The following is a 5,973-nucleotide window of genomic DNA, read 5'->3' on the forward strand; positions in this document are numbered from 1 at the left end:
CTTTACCCATGGCCATGTCTTAATTTGAGAATCTTTTCTGGCGTGAAAGGTTGAGGATGAAAACAGTCTTATTTTCCAAGTTAGCAGAGTATGGCACATCTATATTCCAAGTTCAACTTGCAAGTTGTTCAGTTATTTTCTGAGTTCATCTCTTTCTTGTAATACTTCATTATATACAGCTAGTTCGAAACAGCTGACACAGTATTCTGCCTTAAACTTTCTTTGCTGAAGTCTAAAATTTCATCAGGAACATTTTCTAACTTACATTACATAGTTTGCCACTATGATAACGTGAGTCCCCAACTTGCCATTCTCTTAAAACAGTTTTCTTACCACTTTTCTAGGTTTCTACAGCAGGTTTATTTCCATTTTTCTAAACTCTACCTACCACCTGGTCACAAAGCCAATGCCATATACCTTGGGTTTTTGTTATAGCAATATCTGTGCACCTGCCTACCAATTTCTGAGTCAGTTATTTATTGCTACAGTAATGGGACACAACCACCAGCCCAAATTCCCTGGCTTAAAATAATGTGTTTATTAGTTATGCCTGTAGGTTCTTGGGTGGACTTGTATATCTGGAGGTTGGTTGACTGTCAGCTGCTCTAGCTGGGATCACTGGAGCAACTTAGTCCTGCTCCATATGTCTCTTGTCTTCCAGCAGGCTAGCCTGGTGATGTTCTCATGCTGGTAGCAGTGCTGGAGAGCATGCAATCACCACATGCAAGTGCTTTTCAAGACTCTGTGCTACACTGGCTAACATCCCATTAACCAAAGTGAGTCACATACCAAGTCCAGGGTTGGGGAATTCTACCCTGCCCACTAAAAGGTAATGATATAGGGACAGGCAAAGAATTAAGGTCATTTGTGTAACTGATACAGATAGAAAGTGAGAAAGGACGTTACCTCTAATGCTGGCCCATGAAGGACACTTGGGGTCCAAGATCTGGTGTTCAACTGGGAATCAAGAACAACTTTGCAGATCAGAAGAGACAATCAACTTTTTGTATCAGAGGAGAAAATGAGGGTCTAATTCAGCAGCAGGGCACCATGACCATGATGGAGACAGGACAGACAGCAAAATGAAAGTAAGGAGGGTGTTTGATATTACAACTTTGGTAATTTGTATATTTATTTTCACAGAAAAGATCTCATCCAGTAGGTAAGGGATGTTAGGAGCAGAATCTGGTGTTCTAGGAAAAGGATTAACAAGAACTAGTAGGGGCTGAAGGCTCTAGTCATGCTAGTTAAGATTCAAGGTTATGTTTTGTCCTATGGCACGGGGGAGATTAGAGCACTTGGCAGGGAAAGAGTGGACTCTTGAAAATGGAGTCTCATTATCAAAGAAGGGGTTAAGGATGTGGAAATTATGGGAATCTGTGTAGAAAGCGTTAAGTGTGAAACTGAGAGGAGTGTGAGATTTCACCCTTCTTTACAAGTTCACAGGTCAGCCTGCCACACTTATATATATACTGACAGGAAGCAAGCGTGAGGTCCCTGGATCAGAGACTGTTTATTACTCACAGAGCCTTGCGCATGGATTTTGAAGCCCCAATTCCCGCAGAACTGCAGGAGAGCTACCTAGAATGTTGTAGTTAAAGCACTACAGGCCAGAGGAAATTGTTCTTCTTTCCCAGTGTGGTCACAGGAGCCCCACTGACAGAGGAGTGTGTGTGGGATTAGGGGCTTGGAGGGCAGAGGGAGGTGAAGTGGGGAAAGCAAGGATAAACTGGGATCCACGGGTACTAGCTGGGATCCAGGAGGATGGACTGCAATCTGTGTTGGTCTGTCCCTGCCTTCTAACCTCCAACTTTGGTGATGGATATGTGGACCTGCAGCAGTGGGCAGCCTTGGCAGCAGGCCTCCTGGCCTCAGAGTCACAGAGGTTGAAGCAGGGGATTCAGCAGGGGCTAGAGTTGCTGTAGGCCAGCAAGGTGAGCAGGCAGACCAACAGTGCTTCTGGCCTTGCTCTGACCTTCAAAGCCTTGCAAGCAATGTGGCTGCTACTTCACTGCCATCTTCCAAATCGCCCGCAAAATGTCTCTTGCCCTCCCTGTAGAATTACACACACACACCCATGTGCATGCACACACACACACACACACACACACACACACCACGTACTCACGCAGGAATTCTGGGAAATGTAGTTTGAGCTTATCTAAATTGATAGTCCTTATCCCCATGCCCTGATCTGTGTTAATTAGACTCAGGAGACACCTCTGATTCTTCCTTTCACTCTGGTCTTACATACGGGCTTTCAGACTGTTTATAAATCTTTCAGCCTTCTCTTCTCTGCACTATGCCATCCTAAGCCTCCGTCTTTTCCTTGTATTTTTGCTACTCTTGAATCATCGTCTTTCTCTTATTTGTATTCTCCGAGACTCCCCATCACTCCGTAGATGATGTGGCTGTGTGCCAGGTAGTACCCTGGCAAAGCCCCAGTGAGTCTTGGCTTATAGGAATGAGAACTTCATGGTTCCCATGCTTTGTTCTATTTCCTTATGATTTTGAAGCTGTGTTTATGCTGAGCTAGGTGTGCATTGTGTTTCTGCAGTCAAGTGTGCCTTGTTAGGAAGCCTGTCTTCCATACAGATTTACTGAACCTGCTGCCGACTGCATGCCCTGATTGCGAGTGGGTCAGAGTGTTTTTCCTAACAAAGAAGAGCAGTATGCTTTGGCACAGCTGCTTGGTATTTTTCCTAGAATGCTAGAAGGAAGGAGACATTCATTTGGTTTTGCCAGTCTCTCTTTGTCTGAATTGTCCCATTTGGCTTAGCCTGTTGGCTTTAGTCTATTAGAATAGCGATGTAGGAAACCATTCCTCTTGGTTTATGAGCTTGAACCCAAGTGCATCAACATGTGCCTTAGCAGGACAGAGATTTACATAAATATTTCTGGGCTATCAGATCTCTGTGAGGACCATTTCCACGTTCCAGATGTAGGGTATGAATGTGCAAATCCCACGTGGAGATCACAGTTCACTAACTTGTGGATGGCCCCACAGAGTAAAGAAGTGATTCAGTATAATGACTCTGCACGCTGTAGATGAGAGACCCAGAAACCACCGTTCTTTTGGCGCTGTTTTAAAATTTGGGCAAGGAGCCACATTTCTGAGGGAAGGAAAACTGCATTTTCCTTTTTGTAGTCATAAAAAAAATCTTGAGCATTTCGGAATAAGCAATATTCATCTCTCAATTAGTATTAACAGCTAATCAGGGTGCAGCAGGATAGTAGAGCTCTCGTCAAACAGCAGGCAGCTTGTTTTATTTTTTCAATGCCACTTAAAGATTATTTGAAAAATCTCCTTCAGAAACCAGTGTGTGGGGAGCCATGTACCCTCAGTCAGAATTTAAAGTGATCCAAAATACAATATTAATGATTGATGCACAAGCTCACAGTTTGGTGCTGGGGTTTAATTAGATAAGCATTGCAGCTGTTTTCGGGTGCAGGCAACTTGATGGGGAGCAAAGCTGTTATGTGACTTCCCATCTACAGGGTATCTATTGAAGCGGAAACAGAAGCAAGCTACTAGGAATTATGATGATGACATTCTTTTGCAGAGCTGAAATGAGCAGACATCCGATTGTGGGGGAGGGAGAAGCATTTTGTAATTAAAAAGGTGGTCTTGGATCTTCTATTCAATTTGTTGATGAACTGAACACTCATAAAAAGCAGCTCGTGTAGCCAAGCCATGATCTGGCGAGACACGTGCAAAGCTCTTGCATGTGTGGCCCCCTTGGTCCATATACCACTTTGCAGCATACAAAATCCTCTTGTCTCAAATCCATCCTTCAGCTTGTAGGCATCCCAGTTGCCATCAGGCCATCTAGTGTCTCATTCATGCAGACATATACCTGCAGTAGCTGCTTTGGAATCACTCGATCTCCCTGAAGACTTGAGAAGAACTTAAACTTGGTTCAATAGTGTTTCATTTCACTAAGTCAAAGAGATTGTCAACATCTAATTACTGTAAATTTGGAGTCGTCTGTGTCTCATACTAGAAATGACTAGAATGTGCTGGATAGTGTCTGTCTGCAACTAAGCTTCAGCAGGTGTGTGTGACCTTTATCACGTGAGACAGCTAAAGAGTACAATTTGTTGAAGCTCATTGTAAATTAAATGTGCAAGACTTCAAGAATGCGTCCCACTGGACTGAGGCTCGGAACTCTCACACTGAAAGTAGTATTGTTAAATTGGTCTTTAAAACCTCTCTTTCCAACAAAAAAGGAGCCTGTCTAGTTTAGGTGTTCTATGTTGTGAAATAATTATAATAGCCATCTATGAAATAAATTCTTGATGGCTCATTGTCAATATCCACAAAATGTGTGGTTACATATGACCGCTAAGTATTTTATTTTTGTTGTGTAGTGAATTTTAATGAGCCTTCTCCTGATTGTTTTAAATCAATTTATGAGAATGTAGAATGAACCTCTTTCAATGTAAGTCAGGGAGAAATGAATCTTTTGGGAGGTACATTAACTCTCTTGGGTCATTAAGCTGTCATTCCTTGAACTGACAAGGGATATGTGCACTGCTTTGTTCCTTCTTGTTAAAGGTGTCACAAGGGGAACAACCAGGAATTAGAAAAGTTGAAAGGTCCTGGTTTGGCCATTTCCTAGCTGAGTGATCTTGGTCTGTTTGCTAAGCCTTGAGCCTCTCTTTCCTCATTTGCAAATTGGGAAGAATGACCCCTTCCCTCCTTATATTCTGGGGCAATATTGAGTATCCAATTGGATGGAACGTGTCTTTAGGTTTAGACCTGAAGCTGAGTGTTTCTAATATTCTTCAGAGGCACTTGTAATCAATTAATAGTGGCTTCTGTGAGGCAGGTCTTCACAGTCCACACCATAAAGCTACTGAGAACAGATGACTGTCTCCTAAACTTTCCACTGAGAAAGGAAAATGTCTGTGCTTGGGTTTCCAAAGCTTTTCCTAATGGTAATACTTTTACCACCTGTTGTTGGAGGGAGTTTGGAAGGAGTGTAAGATCATTCACACAGACACAAAGATGAGGAAAATCAGGTTTTGTGCACAATTGATTAAATTATAAGTTAAAACCTGGACCCATGCCTTCTGGTTCCAAGGTGAGTGTTGTCCTCTTTCTGGTAGATTGTCTCTGCAGACAGCCTGCAGATAAATGGAAATGGAGAGGTGGACTATAGAGGAAATGTGTGTTTGACTTTGGAATTGAAGAGTGCAGAGAACAACAAAACAGTAATTCATTAGAGAAGGTCAGTAAGCTTAGCAGCAAGCTTGTCAGAAGCACACTGAGGATAACTCCTTGTGTATGCATGACAGTTGGCTGTATGGAGGATTTTTTAAAAAGTAGAACGTACTCCATGAATATTCTTGTTCTGATTTTGTAATAATCAGGGGAGGCTAAACATTTGCTGTATTAAGACCATGCATGTGTCCCAAGATCTAGTTCTTTCCCTAGGTCTGGTTTTATCAATGCTCATGATAAACCAAGTCTGATTTATATGATGCATCTTATGTGGGAAATGTCTGTGATTCCATCTATATGATCGTCCTTGGGAAATGACAGCACAGCTGGTGAAATAACTTTTGAAGATAAACATTGCTAATTTGATGATTACCAGTTACTATTAAATGAATTGTAAAACTATTGTATTTTATTTTTTTTTATTTTTAAATTTTTTTTTTTCAACGTTTATTTATTTTTGGGACAGAGAGAGACAGAGCATGAATGGGGGAGGGGCAGAGAGAGAGGGAGACACAGAATCGGAAACAGGCTTCAGGCTCTGAGCCATCAGCCCAGAGCCTGACGCGGGGCTCGAACTCACGGGCCGCGAGATCGTGACGTGGCTGAAGTCGGACGCTTAACCGACTGCGCCACCCAGGCGCCCCTGTATTTTATTTTTTGAAAAAAGAAAAGTAGAACGTACTCCTTTTAGTGCATGAAATAATGATTGTTGAACAGTTGCAAGTGATGCTTCTATACTTGTTCCC

At 42.4% G+C, this 5,973-nt stretch overlaps 1 non-coding gene across 1 annotated transcript; it reads left to right on the plus strand.

Moving 5' to 3' along the window:
* Positions 1 to 5,340: 5,340 nt before the first annotated feature.
* LOC123582049 lies at positions 5,341 to 5,469 on the plus strand. The gene has a single exon (XR_006704166.1). It is a non-coding gene; the product is annotated as a small nucleolar RNA SNORA72 (small nucleolar RNA).
* The last annotated feature ends 504 nt before the right edge of the window (positions 5,470 to 5,973 follow it).

This window comes from Leopardus geoffroyi, chromosome A1 (genome assembly GCF_018350155.1).
Source record: "Leopardus geoffroyi isolate Oge1 chromosome A1, O.geoffroyi_Oge1_pat1.0, whole genome shotgun sequence".
NCBI classification, from domain to species: Eukaryota; Metazoa; Chordata; class Mammalia; order Carnivora; family Felidae; genus Leopardus; species Leopardus geoffroyi.